The sequence below is a fragment of the Nicotiana sylvestris genome, chromosome 3 (assembly GCF_000393655.2).
Source record: "Nicotiana sylvestris chromosome 3, ASM39365v2, whole genome shotgun sequence".
NCBI lineage: Eukaryota > Viridiplantae > Streptophyta > Magnoliopsida > Solanales > Solanaceae > Nicotiana > Nicotiana sylvestris.
The window spans coordinates 160430935-160448446 of record NC_091059.1 but is presented as its reverse complement, the minus strand read 5'-3'; positions in this window follow the sequence as shown (position 1 = coordinate 160448446).

Genomic DNA, 17512 nt, shown 5'->3' with positions numbered 1-17512 from the left:
GAGACTCGAGATTTAAAGCTCATACCGTACCGACAGTTCCTACATGATCTTTGTCAACGATTCAGGTCGGTTGAATTTAGACATATTCCCAGGATTCATAATGAGATTGCTGATGCCTTGGCTACTCTGGCGTCAATGTTACATCATCCAGATAAGGCTTATGTTGACCCCGTGCATATCCAAGTTCATGATCAACATGCTTATTGTAATATGGTGGAAGAGGAAATCGATGGCGAACCTTGGTTCCACGATATCAATGAATACATCAGGTCGGGGGTATATCCAGTATATGCTACAGGTGACCAAAAGAGAACCATTCGACGTCTAGCTAGTGGATTTTTCTTGAGTGGAGGAATTTTGTACAAGAGGACTCCGGATTTAGGAATGCTAAGGTGCATAGATGCTAAAGAAGCTTCAACTATCATGGCCGAAGTGCATTATGGAGTTTGCGGGCCGCATATGAACGGGTATGTCTTGGCAAAGAAGATACTTCGAGCAAGTTATTATTGGCTCACCATGGAACGGGATGGTATCAGTTTTGTTCGCAAGTGTCATCAATGTCAGGTACATGGTGATTTGATTCATGCTCCCCCATCTGAGTTACACACAATGTCTGCACCTTGGCCCTTTGTTGCTTGGGGCATGGATGTTATTGGACCAATTAAGCCGACAACATCAAACAGGCACAGGTTTATTCTGGTGGCCATTGATTACTTTACCAAGTGGGTCGAAGCTGTAACTTTCAAGTCCGTGACCAAGAAGGTAATGGTGGATTTCGTTCATTCAAATATCATTTGTCGGTTCGGAATTCCCAAGGTGATCATCACAGACAATGTTGCTAATCTCAACAGTCATTTGATGAAAGAGGTATGCCAACAGTTCAAGATCATGCATCGGAACTCCACTCCGTATCTCCCCAAGGCAAATGGAGTTGTTGAGGCTGCTAACAAGAACATAAAGAGGATACTTCATAAGATGATGCAAGGTTCTAGGCAATGGCATGAAACGTTGCCTTTTGCCTTACTGGGTTATCACACTACTGTCCGCACTTCAGTAGGTGCAGCTCTTTATTCGCTGGTATATGGAACTGAGGCAGTTATACCTGCAGAAGTTGAGATTCCATCCCTTCGGATCATCGCGGAAGCCGAAATTGATGATGATGAGTGGGTCAAAACCCGGCTCGAGCAGTTGAGTTTGATTGGCAAGAAAAGATTGGTTGCAGTATGTCATGGTCAATTTGTATTAGAAAAGAATAGCAAGAGCATACAACAAAAAGGTGCGTCCTTGGAAATTCGAAGTGGGCAGATGGTATTGAAACACATCCTTCCTCATCAGGTGGAAGCCAAAGGCAAGTTCGCCCCAAACTGGCAGGGGCCATTCATTGTGACAAGAGTGTTGTCCAATGGTGTTTTGTATTTAATAGACATAGAAGGTAAATGTATAGATATGACTATCAATTCTGATGCAGTTAAGAGGTACTATGTATGATCTCTTTGCTTACCTTTAGTTGTATTTTGTACTTGACATATTCAAAGTTGAAATGACGAAGGCATTTTGTTCCGCTACCCAGACACTTTCATCCTTTGTTACCCCTTTTGAGCTTTATTTATTTTCTTTCATACCCCTCTTTTGGAATCAGTAGTAGACGTAGAGAATGAAAAAAATGATGATGAATGAGTGAAAATAAGAAAAACGAAAAAAAAGGAAAAAGAAAAGAAAAAAAAAGGAAAAAAAGAAGGAAAAGGAAAAAAAAAAAAGAAAAAGAAAAGAAAAAGGGAAACAAAAACAAACAACTTTTTTTTAACTACGTTCGACCTAATTCCTTTTAAGGATACGTAGGCAGCCTCATGGTTCGGTCCCATCAAAGTAAAAATTAAAATTCCCCAGAACTAAAGAAACCGAGGCAGAAGTTTGGGTTTTGAAAAGATCTGATTCCAAAAGTTGTAATTTTAATCCCTTTTCATCTTAAATTATTTTGATCCTTCATGTCACCCTTTCTTTCTAACCCTGTCCAAAAGCCTACATTATGGTCCAAAGAAAGGCCTTCTGATCAATCTCTGAGGATGCCAGGTCGAGCGAGATAGAGGTATGATTTACATCATGGGTAACACTTTGTTCATGGGCGCAAGAGAGAAAATTTAAAATGAGAGAGTCTTATTGGTGAAAACCATCACGGGCACCGTAAGGCGATGGTGAGCTGAGGGAAAATTCAAAATGAGAGAGTCTTATTGGTGAAAACTCTCGCAGGCACCGTAAGGCGATGGTGAGTTGAGAGATGAACAAATGAGAGAGGCTTGTTGGTGAAAACCCTTCATGGCACTAAAAGTTGAATGAGACTCATGACTTTACAGAGAAATTGGATCAGTGAAAGCCCGGTTTTGAAGTATGAAGACAGGACATGAACTGAAAATATGATTGGTTGGACGGAATAGGATGATCAGACCGAATTGCATGTCATGATCATTGGAGCTGGCCGCTTCCCTCAAATAAGTCTTCTTTTTCTCATTCTTCTTCACATAGTCATCTGTGTTCAAAATTTTCATTTGTTCCTTTTGTCAAAAATCATTTTCACTTTGCTCTTTGAGTCTATCTTTACGAGTCTCTTTTGAATTAGTCCTTGTTGAAAAAGCAGGAAAGGATTTCAAAGCCTACTACCAGTTTCTAAATTGCGCAAAGCGGAGTCCGGCCAGGCACATCACAGTTGACCTGATTTAGAATAAGCAGTATGGTGATAACTGAGGTTCAGGCAATCAAATGAGTCTTGAATTTTGAGAAAATACAAGGATTTAGTAGCTTTCAAAATGAAAACACAATGCAACAAGTGAGTGGGAGAGATTCAGGTCATGTAGAGGTTTTGTGGTCCAGTTCCAATCAAAAGGTCAAATAACTCCTTGCTAGCCCGATGCAGCTAATCAGAATGAAGCATGGCAGTGGCGGAAGCAGACGCTCAGCAATGATGCCACAAACTAACCACCACGTTTTCGAACTAACAAGATTTTATTTGTCCGAAACAGGGGCAAGAAATTTTTTTAATCCACAGGGAACTCCCATGGAAAAGCATGGTTCTGAGAGCAAGAAATTCTGTTCAGAATCCTCCAAGATGAGAGCATGGCTCAGGTAAGTTCATTCTCAATTCTCAGGGCCCTCCTGGATAATGGGATTTAATTTAAAATTTTCAGGACCCTCCTGGATAATGGGATTTAGTTTTTAAAATTTTCAGGACCCTCCTGGATAATGGGATTTAATTTAAAATTTTCAAGACCTTCTTGGATAATGGGATTTAGTTTTTAAAATTTTCAGGACCCTCCTAGATAATGGAATTTAATTTAAAATTTTCAGAACCCTCTTGGATAATGGGATTTAGTTTTTAAAATTTTCAGGACCCTCCTGGATAATGGGATTTAATTTAAAATTTTCAGGACCCTCCTGGATAATGGGATTTAGTTGTTAAAATTTTCAGGACCCTCCTGGATAATGGAATTTAATTTAAATTTTCAGGACCCTCCTGGATAATGGAATTTAATTTAAATTTTTAGGACCCTCCTGGATAATGGGATTTAGTTTTTAAATTTTCAGGACCCTCCTAGATAATGGGATTTAGTTTTTAAATTTTCAGGACCCTCCTGGATGATGGAATTTAGTTTTTAAATTTTCAGGACCCTTCTGGATGATTGGATTTAGTTTTTAAAATTTTCAGGACCCTCCTGGATAATGGGATTTAAGTTTAAAAGTTCTCAGGACCCTCCTGGATAATGGGATTTAGTTTTAAATTTTCAGGACCCTTCTGAATAATGTGATTTAATTTTAAAAGTTCTCAGGACCCTCCTGGATAATGTGATTTAATTTTAAAAAGTTTTCAGAACCCTCTTGAATAATGGGATTTAATTTTAAAAGTTCTCAGGTATCTTCTGGATAATGGGATTTAATTTTAAAAAGTTTTCAGGGCCCTCCTAGATAATGGAATTTAATTTTAAAATTGTAGGACCCTCTTGGATAATGGGATTTAATTTTAAAAGTTCTCAAGACCTTTCTGGATAATGGGATTTAGTTTGTAAATTTTCAGGACCCTCCTGGATAATGAGATTTAATTTTAAAAGTTTTCAGGACCCTCTTGGATAATGGGATTTAGTTTTTAAATTTTCAGGACCCTCCTAGATAATGGGATTTAATTTAAAAGTTCTCAGGACCCTCCTGGATAATGGGATTTAGTTTTTAAATTTTCAGGACTCTCCTGGATAATGGGATTTAATTTAAAAATTTTAGGACCCTCCTGGATAATGAGATTTAGTTTTTAAATTTTCAGGGACCCTCCTGGATAATGAGATTTAATTGTAAAAGTTCTCAGGACCCTCCTGGATAATGAGATTTAGTTTTAAATTCTCAGGGCCCTTCTGGATAATGAGATTTAGCTTTTAATTTCTTAGAGCATTGTAGGTAACAGGACCCGATTAACAATCACAAATATGCCCAGATCCCAAACTGGGGCAGAAAATTTCTTTTGTTTTGACTGTTTTGGTAATCAGGCGCCCACCTGGATAACGAGGGAACACAATTTCAAGTTTTAGCAATCATGCGCCCACCTGGATAACGAGGGAATACAATTCAAGTTTTAGTAATCAGGCGCCCACTTGGATAACGAGGGAATACAATTCAAGTTTCTGGTAATCAAGCACCCACCTGGATAACGAGGGAATACAGTTTCGAGTTTTGGTAATTAGGCACCCACCTGGATAGCGAGGAAACTCATTTTATACCAAAGTCAAGCTATTGGAAGATGCCCACCTAGAGAACGAGGGAATTCATTTCACAGTTATTTTCAATTCGCAAATTCAAGAAGCATCAGGGGCCCGCCTGAATAACAGGGTCCATTTTTCTCATGTTGAAGATCAAGTGGAGATTCAAGGAAGATTCAAAACAAGAAATAGATAGGATCTTGTATTTTTATTTACTTTTGCTATAATTTTTCCTTTTATTTTTGATGTAATGGCAGGAACCGTGGATCGGAACCTCGACAGTACCTCGATCGGCTCTCCACCTCAGTATACTCCATCACCTCATTCACTTCTGAACTACACGTGGCCTGATTCCTTTATAGCCAAGGATATGTAGGCAGCTCAGATACCAGGGCTCGGTCACTTTCTCTTAGTTTTTGTTTTTTTTTCAAATAAGGGTCACGTCAAAAACCTGTCTAGTCGTTCTTTGTCTGAAAACTCTTCACGTTTCCAGTCAAAGAGGGGCAGCTATAGACATGTGATTTTTGATCCTCCCCGAAATTTCACCCATTTTTAGCGTAAAATATTTAGTTAGGTCTAATATATCTATTTCAACCAATTTTGACTTCTTTACTTTATTTTATCACAAAAAATGAAAAGTACAAAATTATTTTCCTTTATTTTAGCTAATTGGTATTTTATCTAATTACTTTTAGTTTATCCTACTTCTCATGAAACTGAAAAATACTAATATAGTTTTGATATTCTGTTTCCAAAAAAGATAAAATGAAAAGTTTCAAAAATATTTTTTTTTCTTTTAACTTAATTTTAGTGATATTTCAGTTAAAGGCTTTTAGTAAATATTAAGTAGTATGTAGATATCCTTGATAAAGTTACTTTATTTATCTTCCAAATATTTTTTAATTTTGATAACTAGTATCTTTGTCATGCTATTTTAATTTATCTTTAAAAAAAAGGAAATAAAAAGTGACAAAATGAATGGAGAAGAAAAGGTTGTATCCTCAATTGGTTTTATCCTCAAATTCATAGCCAATTTTTCCAGATCTTAAATTTTATTTCGCGACTACTGTAGCATCGAGAAATATTTTCCATATTTTTGGCCTTTTTGGATGTTCTTCGCGTCAGTTATGTGAGGTTTAGAGCAGCCATGGATGCTTTCGTCTCTCTCCAGCTCCGAGCTGTGGGAGAGTCTACCCAAAGCAGTAAAGAAACACAGGTAAACCACATTTTAAAACATTCATATGCATCGCAGCTCAATGGAAATTATTCTGCCGCAATGTTGTCCAAAATCGATTTGATTCCTTTAACTATTGTACATGGTGAACCAAAAATAGAATTCTCAATGGATGAGATTAATCAATTCACAAGAGAGGAAGGATTACATCAAGCTGTTATCTTGAAGTTTTCTTACGAGAAACCTGATCTTCAAGAGTTTCGAAAAGTTTTCTCGTCGCAATTCGATATTCAAGGACGTTGTAACATAAGACTGCTGGAATTTCATCATATCTTAGTTAGATTTGATCTATACAGTGATTATGTTCAATGTTTATCAATATCAACTTGATATGTCAAGGCAAAAGGTGAGGAATTGTTTTTCAGAACCTTCCCATGGACGTTAGGATTCAATCCTAAAGAGGAAACGTCCATGGCAGTGGTTTGGATTTCATTTCCAGGTAAAACAATCGTGCATTACCAGGAAGTTGTTTTTCACAATCTTCCAAAATATTGTACATATTGCAAGCATCAAGGACATGATGGTAAAGGGTGTCGATTGAGGAAAGAACAAGGTGCAGAGGAGATAGTCACAACAAGTGCACCAATCGAGAGTAATCTGCCAATTATAGATGTATCCATGAATGCACAGCTTCAAGGAGATGCTAGGGACTATCTAAATGCTAAAAGAGCTGAACAAATAGGTAAGGAAGTAGCAGCACAATATGGTAATTTGAGAGATGAAGCAACAAAGAATGAATTGGTAGAGCAGCAGTTGTTACAAATGGAAGGCACATTAGGTGATCGAACTCTGGCTAGAGCTAATAAGAAAAGTGGTCGTGGCCAATCATACTGGTGTGGATCCTACTGTTAGAAGTCTGACAGGGAGTACTGGTGTTGTGCAGACTGTCCCAGCTAGTGTTGTTGGTCATGATGATGGCTTGTCTCAAAATATAGCATATCAGATGGAAAATAATAGGGTAGCAACAGGTGTGGAGAACACTGTTGGTGATGGAAGTAGGGTGCGTGAAGGTGTTAAGTTTGCAGTTGGAGTAGAGCAGCAAGATTTGATTGATGCAGTTGATCGAGTTGCTGCCTCACACACTAAGGAAGCTAATCAAGGATCAGATGCTGCTAGGTCGCAACATATAGCAGTTGTTGATTGTGTTGTGGTAGTTCCGGTTGCAGCAGCTCTTAATAGGGCTGCTAATTACCTGAAGGATGCTACAGTTCCATTTTTTGATCGAGGCTCAAATGGTCTTCATAATGGTCAAAGTGCTGGGCAAAACCACTGAATTTGGCCATCAAATATCTAAAGGACATGGGCAAATTAACTTACAAAAGTTAACAGAACCAGCTACTTTTGGTTCGACTTTGGATGTTACAGCTGCATTGAATACAACTGGTGATCGAGTTTATGCAGTTGAAAAATCAGCAGGTACTTTATCTACTGGTGCTCAAGGTGTGCAACAAGCTAAGGGTCAAATATGGACAGTAGTAAATCGTGCACACCTATCACCTAGTGAAAATGATGTATCCAGTCGCAAAAAACAAGTTTCTATTGAAACAAACATCAGCAGCTCTTATACTTGTGATGGTTTGACTGTGGGGAATGAGCATGGTTCAAAAGGTGATAGGAAGAACTTGCAAGATTGTGATGCAAATTTAGTTGCTCCTCAAGTCAATTCTCCAGGCAATGGAAAAGAGCATCAAAAATCCAAAAATGCAGTTGCTCGACCACATAAAGAAAGGGACTTAAATCATTCTGATGATCACAAGGAAAGGGAAGTAGAAACGCAAGCTACAGCTGTTCCAACAGTGCATATTTCCAGTCCAGATTTTGGGACGACTATACGGCAGGTTGATCACAATGCAGGTGGGCAGCTTGTTGTCTCTAAGGAAAGTGTTCCAGTTGGTGAGAAAAAGGCAGTGACAGTCGCAGCTGGGGATGCTAAAGGGTCATGCTCACGTCAACTTTATGTTATAATTGGGCGAAATACAGGGCTGACTACAGACCTGAGTAACTTGCAGCAGGCTGAGCAGAATCTTCAGCTGGTGGAGGATAATGATGCACACCATATGGATCAAAACAGCTCCTCCACTCCATCGACTGTGCAATTCACTTCACTTGGTTCACAAATTATGAAGAATACAAATCCATTGCAATCTTTCACTGGAAATCAGTCTCCAATTCCTATAATGCAACTCAACAAAGCAAAAGACTCGGTGCACCCAGCAGATATTCTACAGGAAGTTTCCATGAAGTCTTCTGCAGTATCCAAAAGCTGGGCAGATCAGTTTGAAATGGAGAAAGATAATGCTGACAGTGATCAGGTAATTGTGACTACCAAATCACAAAAAGTCAATACATGTAAATCTGGGCAGCAGCAGCATCGTCAAGAAGATGCTTATGCGGTTGGTCAATCTCATGCGCAGCAACACAAAGGTATAGTTGATGCACTGTTGCATCCAAATGCAGGACAATTCATGGCTGGAACGCAGCAGCTGATTACAGGCAGTCCACTACAAAAACAACAGCACTATGCTTTCACTTCAAGCAATGCAACAGTAGACTTGGAGTTTTCAAACCATGACCGGGCACTATTGGATGTTTTGGACAATCCAAAACCTCACAGACGTGCATACTCAGCTGGCGAAGATGATGCTTCTATTGATGATGATATTCAAAAGAGTGCCGATGAAGACTTACTCTCAGTTGGCTCACCACCTATGCCAAGAAAACAGAATGCATCGACTTCTCTTATCAAAAGCAAGCTTAACTACAATGCTCCTGTTTTTGTCCCTAGTATATCAACAACTGCAGCTGATGTTAATTCTAATCCTGGGCAACAGCAGTCCAATGCAAACACGACTGGACGGAAGCAGTCCAATGCAAACACGACTGGATAGCAGCAGTCCAATGCAAACGCGACTGGAGCTGTAGTAATGGTAACTGATATACCTGCTATTTCGTTGGAGGACAGAAAGTTGCTGGATGCTTTGGGCAGTCTAAAACCACACAAAAGTGCATACTCATCATTCTCAATAATGAACGCACTGAAGCAGAAATTTTTAGTGACAAACAGACATGAACCATGTGTGTGCAAAGACATTGAAGAGGCATGAACCATTGTGGATGGTTATACAAGATGAAGCAAATCAAAAACTTGAGGCCAACTTACGCGTTGCCATCTCCGAAGAAGCAAAAGAGGAAGAATCTATTGAATCTTGTCCGGAAGAGGCGGCTAGAACTGGAGATTTCGCTCATAAGAACAGTGAAAAAAAATAAGGTGACTCAAGAAATAACACTCAGGCAACTCCCAATGAGAGTTGCAAAGAAAAAAGGGGCTGCCCCCTCCACATCTACGAAGTACAAAAGATCTGACAAGAAATGAAGAACTTTGAAGATTATTTGAAGACAAATCAAGAGGATTTTAAGGAAGTTCAAATTGAAGAACTCACAAGTTTGATAAATGAGGGGCAAGATACTAATTTCTACATTGTTTTAGTTTATCATTTTCAAAGCATCATCACTTGTAATAGCGTCATAGAGTGTGTTATAAACTCTATGGCGATCATAGAGTACTTGGTACTTTCAAGTTCATATTTTTTACATGCTTGCTAGAAGATGAGGCTTTTTCAAAGCCTCAACAGGAATAGTATGGTAAAGTTTAGCTCGGTTTGTGTTGCCTTGGTCCTATGCTTTTGGAAATTATCCACACGGCTATAAGTTTATATGCCCTCGTGAGACTTTGCAGGCAGCTACACCGTGAATCCTCTACATGAGGCTGCCATAAAGCAATGTGAGGCACAGAGGAGTGATTATATAGCCAAGGCATATGGGTAACAATTTCGGTGCTATTGTCCCTCTTATTTGTACTTTTCCTAATGGTTGTATTTTTCTTTTTGGTTATTAATAAAAACCTAGCCCTAGGCGCTTGCCTAGCGGATTGCCAAAAAAAAAAGGTTGTCGTAATTTATAACTTTAAACAGTTTTAAAAAGTTTAGTTTAGTAAGTATCTTTTTATTTCCATTTTACTTTTGATATTTAGTTTATGTTTTTCTATTAAAAAAAGAAGCAAAGCTAAAATATCTTTCTAATTAATTGGTCCCTAATTGCTCACGTCAATTTTGGCGACAATGCATAATTCATTCTTTTAACAAATACACAAAGCACTCACATCTTGGCTTGGTTGGTAGGGGGACCACACTTATTTCTTTGGGCCCAAGAATTCATCCACATTAAGAGAGGGAACCCTAGAAACCTAACACTTGGGCACACCTATCAGTACAACAGGAGGCGAAATCTCCAAAAACCAGAACGATTCCCGCTGCTTCTTCTCCTTCTTCCATCAGTGAAATCCATCACCTCACACAAAATGACCCCTAATCTCCTCTCCAACTTCCAGCACCAAAAACCAGCCTCTACTCATATTCGGCTCTTGCACACAACCTCAGACTAGCTCCCAACCAAATCAGTCGCGACCTCACCTTCTTCACCTTTCAAAATCGCCGGCGAACACCCTCAATGGACCATCGACCCCTCCTAGTTCCCTCATTTCCCATTAACACACACACACACACGCACATTATCGGAAAAAAAAACAAAGGCAGGGATCGGAAAAACGGGACAGAATCTGGGAACGAGAAAAATGAAAATAGTTTGAAATTAGTTTTGGGTTTTCAAGTTTCTTTTGGGTTTAAAATCAAGGTTGTTGTTGGAATTTCAGCTCTTTTTTTATGTTTCTGTTGCTGATTTTTCGTTTGTTTGGAAGCCGAACTTCATTCTTCTTCTTTAGGCCCTTGTTTGGTGGTCGTTACTTTATTTTTTGTTGGTTTTAGTTCAATCTGAGGTCGGTTTGAGGTCGTCATTGTCCGTCAAGGTTTTGAATTGCGGTTCGTGGTTTCAAATCGAGTCTGACTACCATTTCGAGTTTGGTCGTAGCAGTTGGGTTCATTTGCTCGTGTAATTGCTGAAATTTCTTATCGATATAAACTCCAATTTGCAGGTCCATCTCGTCCCCTCCTATTTGTTATGTGTGTTCTTAATTTTCATGCGTTATGATAGAATTACATGATAACGGCCTAATATTTCTGGTTGGACATTGAAATTGCTTGAATGCATATGGGTTAACATGAATTGTGGGGATAGGGAAAAATCGAGCTTATTAGTGTTTAATTCACACAGTTCTTCATAATTACAAATTAATTGAAGAAGCATGTGCTGAATTATTCTTTTTAGTTTTATTTTATTTATTTTTATCACTTACCCGCTAGGAGCATGTTTAGGCCGACCACTTGTGTAGGCAAGCCTTAGGATTTTGTTAGCCTTGAGGCGAGAGGCCGTTCCCTTAGTTAAATTTATCCGGGGAATGCCCCGAAGGATTTGTATATATGTTATTCCGGGGAATGCCCCGAAGAACTTTGTAAATATTCTGGAGGCCTTGACGAGCATTGTAAAGAAATCGTAGAATGGGCTAGTTTAGGATTTTTCTTTTCTTCTCTTTACATTTTTATTTATTAGGAGGGGATGACCTCGAGCCTCTCTCTTGTGTTTATTTTCCTTTTTTGTGTTTATTTTACCTCAATTTGAATATTTTAAAAGCCAACTAGATTGAGTACGCAACCGTACTAGTTACGGGACTTGGGGAGTACCTAACACATTCTCTCTGAATCAAATGAACCCCCTTACCTGAACCTCTGGTGCAGACTTAGTTTTAGAGTTCAAAGTGTTTTAAAAGGAAAAATCATTTTTAAAAAGCGGTGACCTGGCACACTGAAATCAAATGTCAGGTGGCGACTCTGAGTTATTTTCCTTTTAAATACAATTTTTGTCACGTTCTAATTGGAAAACCTTTTTCAAGCTTTGCTAAATCTGTTATTAATTTTAAGAGGGTTAGTGAGGTTTATAAAAAGGGGTGTGACATTAGTCAAGTTGAAGTTAAACCATGAAGAACATCAAATCTCCCAAAAAAATACCTAAATATCTACAGTAGGTGATATCCCCTCTTTCGATTTGGGTGTTTTAACACCAAAATCACCACAAAAACAAGTGAAATCTACACATGCAATGGAACCTACTACTCACAGTTTATCTCCTAGACAAATTCGTGCCGAGATGAGAACAAAGCAAATGCACGATTTAGATGCTGGAGGAAGTGCTACAACTGGCGGCAAACAACTCAAAGAAAGAGGAAAGAGGTATGTGTAGATGACGACTTTGTTGAAGATGTCCCTAAAATTCCAACAGTTAAAAAAACCCAAGTTTTCTCCAGCTTCCTCAAAACAAAAAACGAAGAAACAGTCCAAAAAACTCCCAAAATTGATTCGGAATTTTTTTTTGGTGAAGGTAAATATTTATTATTTTCGTTTCCAGTTTTTTAGTTTTGTTTTGGATGTAAAAATTTATGCTTTAAGTGTTTTGGTAAATTGTAGATTAGTTGTTTTAATTTTGTAGATTATTTGTAGTTGTGATTTTCTACAGTTTATAATTGTAGTTATTTTATAGTCGTTTTGTAGTTATATTGTCGTTAGCTTTTAAATTTTGAAACAGAGTTGTAGTTACTTTTTTCTTCCTGCATTTTTGTAGATAATGTTTATATCTGTAGATGTCTTGTAGTGTTTTGTAGTTATATGTGTGGGTAGGCTGTATTTTTTTGAAGAAGATTTGTATGTATTTTTTCTTCATGATTTGTTTTTAGCTATTTGTGTAGTTATATGTACATAATATGTAGATTAATGCTTCATTTTTATACAGTTTACTAATGTGAAATAATTTATCATTTTGTGTAGAATGAACATTATTTTGCCCCACATAATGTGGATTATGGGGTGCTTCGATTCCACACTTTGTGTGATCCTAGCATTCCTAGCTAGATAAAAGAGTTATTGTCTCCAAATGCTTTAAAGTTTTTTAAAAACACTTGTTTTGGTTACTTACTGTCTCTCCCATCCATTTGCATGCAAAACCAAGCTATTCATCTTCTGATGAAGTATGAACTGTCTAAGTCTAATGAATCATTTTTTTCAGTCCACTTGAAGGGGAAAAATTGAATTTTTTATTGAGAGAGTTTGGTTTAATTACCGGTTTAAATTTTGTGAATCAGTTTACAGACTATGGATATACTTCTAGTTATGTTATCAAGTTAATGAATAGCTATTTTCCTAACAAAAAAAGAGTAGAGAAGTGGTATTTGAAAAACATAGTAACAAATAGATCTTGGATAAACGATGAGGATGCAGTCAAGTTGTGCATTCTTTATCTTTTGGAATTTTTTGTTTGCCCTTATGACAAAAACCATGTGTCTTTTATAGACCACTTTAGGTTCTATTTGGTAGAGTCTGGTAAGTTTGAGTCATACCCATGGGGTATTAAATCGTTCAATCAGGTTATGGAATCCGTTAGGCATCGTCTAAATCCCCGTGTACATTATTATCTCATACGGGGATGCTCATTAGCCTTGCAAGTGTGGCTTTATGAGTGTTGCTCGACCGTCAACACGGAGCTTGCTACGAGGTGTTCTGACTCAATACCTCGCATATTAAGATGGTCAGCTACTAAGGGGCATATTTGGTTAACTACCTTTTAAGAGAAGATGATCAAGCCTGAGTGGATTAAGGTATTTTTTCAGTTTTATATGTTGCTACATTTACCTTCATAATATCTACAATTAGTCTACATTTTTTGCCTTAGTGGAACTAACTGTTTTTTTCATCATTTAGTTCACAAGCGTGACTGAATCTGGAGAAGAGATTGGATTGCTTACTCTGCCAAACAAGATTGAGTATGAAGATGAACAAGGTGCACAATCATCAGAGGTTCCAAATGTTGTTTTTCCAACATTGGAACCCAAACATACAGATTGTCAAGAGGACAAGGAATCTGTGGCTAGGAAGCTCAGGAAGCTAGAAAAGGGAATTGAGCAGGTAATATTATAACTACAACATATTTACATATTTACTACAATTTATCTATATTTCATAACAATTTATGTAGTATACATTGTAGTTAATTGTAGTATAATTCTATAGTCAGCCTTGTTGGGATTGCACACATTGTAGTATAACTGTAGCAATTTGTAGACAATTGTGAAAACAATACTGCCTCGTACATATTTAAACTGATTTGTAATTTATTTAAATAAAATTACCAACTAACTATATTTTTAACTTTTAGGTTGATGGAAAGTTAGAGGATTTTAGGAAGGTTGTATTTGAGGAACTCCATGACCTTCAAGTGTTTATAGATGATTCTGCGAAAAGTGTTTTGAATTTGATAAACAGGAGATATGATGCGGATGAGGCAAAGGTAAGAGTTGACATATATTTATATACCAAAACAAATTATGACATATGAAACAATATACTCAAACTAACATAAAATCTTTAGCTTGCTGGTAGTTCAACCAAAAACAATGACCGACAATAAGGAGTGAACAACCAGCAATTTCAGTTCAATATTGGTGAGCAAGTGCATGCAAGCACAAGCAACACAGGTATCTACAAAATACCTACAAATATATATACTTAGTATAAAATTTTATAGAGCATAGTCTTATTATTCACATTTTATCTACAACTTCCTACATATATCTATAAATTTCAAGGCAGCATTATCTAGTATTATTTACCTTTTTTTAATTATAAATTGAAGCTGCAGTTTGTCCAGAACATGTTCCAGCACATGTTGACTTATATTCAGAATTTCAAGAAGCAGCTGAGGTAGAACAAGCAGGTATAATATCATACTGTCATTCAGAATAAATAATTGTTATTTATACAATTTTACATTCCTGTTAAGTAAGCTATGTTTTATGTAACAGATATTGAAGATATCAATGCACAGTCCCCAATTCATAGAGTGACTGTAGCAGCTCAGATAGAACAAGTCATTGAGAAATAGCTAAATGAAGGTGAAGATGCACAACATGTGGATGAAGTTGTTTCTGAAGGATCAGGCATTGATAAGAAGGGTGTGACATTGGATGACTTTGAGTTGCCAGACAACTTAACACAATTGGTTAAGTATGGCGAGGCCATACCAGATGAAGCAACCCCTATTCATCCGGGGAGAACCAGGCAACTAGGGAAACATGCACGATCACCTTTCATACCTCTATATAGTTCTGAAGGCAGCAACTATATTGGACCTAAATTTTTCTACCTCAAACACCCCTTCACAACTATTATAGGTGAAAATGTAGATTCTGATGTGTTAGATAAGTTCAACAAGTAGTTATACCACCGTAGTCACAAAGTATATAAGAGGTATGAATGCTTAATTTGACACTTTCATTTCAGCATTTTAAAGTTTAAATATGTAATTAATTCTGTGATTTTTTTTTTATTGGACATTTATTTGTTGTTACGGGAGGAAGGCTCCCTTTTCCATAAAAGATAACCAAATCAAGCCTTGGTTAGACCTTGGAGTTGAAAAGGTGGATAAGAAGCACTGGTTTTATTCCCTTTCTCACCCCGGACAAGTCCTCAATGACTCGGTAAGTATCAAAGAATAAATTCACAAGATATATTTTGTCTTCTGTTTTGTATTATAATTGTAGTTATATTGTGATATAAAATATATGTGACCATGCCTTTTATTATAAATTGTAGATATAATGTAGACATTTCTTATAAATGCTGCTCTTATTATTTATAGTGTGATTGTATTTAGGTTGGACCTTGTGTATCATATTTGATGATGAATATATGTAAAAATTGTATATTTGGTAATTTGGACAGAATTGGTATATCTGTATTTCATGATTGTAGTTAATTTGTAGTTAAATTGTAGAGCAAGTCGAAGACTTATAATATTAATTGTAGTTTGAATGTAGATATTATTGAGACCTTATGGTAGTTGTTGTGTTCCATTTGTTGCTGTGTATAACAGCTAAAGTGTAGCTATTTGTTAGATTATTTGAATTCTGGCGTTGTAGTTTAAAGTGTAGCTGCTTTGTTGATAATTGTAGTTACACTGTAGCTTATAGTAGATTTTATTTTATTTTGCAGCACATTGATGTTATTATATATTACCTGAGAAAAAGAGGCAAATATGGCCCCAACAACAACAACACTAGGTTTACAACAACCGATTTCTTGTTCAAGTCAAAGATTGAACAAATCTATGAGAAGTTCTTAAGTTCTCCGCCAGAAAAAAAGTATTCGATTGTTAAACCTGATGATGATGTTGCAGAATATATTCTTGGGTATAGACTTCTTGCTAATGTTGCCTGGGATGAAGTTGACTATGTCATCATGCCCGTGAACATTGTAGAGAATTTCCATTAGTTGTTGGTCGTTTTCGACATAGCGGACAGACAACTTTATGTGTATGATTCCATGGTCTCTTCACACCATCATAATGCTGTTGAATCTTGTGTTGATAAGCTTTCAATCATTATCCCTCTGTATTTGTCTTGCACTGGTTACGGGAAGCGTAAAGACATTGACTTCAAGACCACAAAGGCATACATTGAGAAACCAGTTACAGACCCTCTCAACATACAGTGGATGGTTGCGGAGATTCCACAACAAAAGGAAGGATCACTGTAAAAAAACTATTCTCTCTTTCTATATGTTTAATTATTATTTTTAATAATCATTTGTTAAATAATTAAATTTTTTTGTCTTATGCAGCGATTGTGGTGTATTTGTGGCTGCTTTTGCGGAGTATGTTAGCCTTGGAGATTTGTCAATCCCTTCAGAAGACCTTTCGGATATCGACCAACACCGTAGACGCTATGGAGCTCTCCGCTATGCTACAAAGAAGCAAGAAGATGAGTCAATCAGTGAAAGTGAGGTTACAGGCAGGCTAGCAAGGAGGAAGGGTGCTCCTGCTTTTAATGAGAAGACTAGAGTCCAGAGAAAGAAGAAATAGTGTCCTGTTTTCCTAGTTTAGTTGATGTCAATTTGTAGTTGAAGGAGAATACACTACTTTATGAACAAAATTTTTATTTTTTTATTGCAGCATACCTTTTTGTTTTGTTATTTTATCTTTCATTATTAGTTGTTCACTTGAATATAAATTGGTTGTTTACAGCATTGTATCTTCATTATATTAAACAAGAGTATTTTGATGTTAGAATACAATTTGCCTACAAATAATCTTCACAATATCTACATTTTGGAAACACTTAATGTAGTTATTATAATTTTGTAGTTGTATATGTTCATAATTTTTACGAAATACTTTCAAGTTCTAGGTAATATCTGTATATAACTGTCAGTTGAAGTTAAATTACACAACAAACAGAAGAAATAAATACTCCAATCCTAGAAATATATTATCCATAATTTATCTACAAATCATCTATAAATTATTACCAAGACTACAATTTAACTACATTTAATCTATATTTTACCTACAATCTGGAAACAATTTACATTAAAAGTTACTTTTTTGATATCAGTTGTATTATAGATAATAAAAATTAAAAATTAATTACACTATAAAGACAAATTTAGATGTCTGACACAATACATAAAATCATATTAAACTCACATAAACAAATTGTAGTCTACTTCATAATGATCTTTAAAAACTTAAACGATTACACAAAAAATCT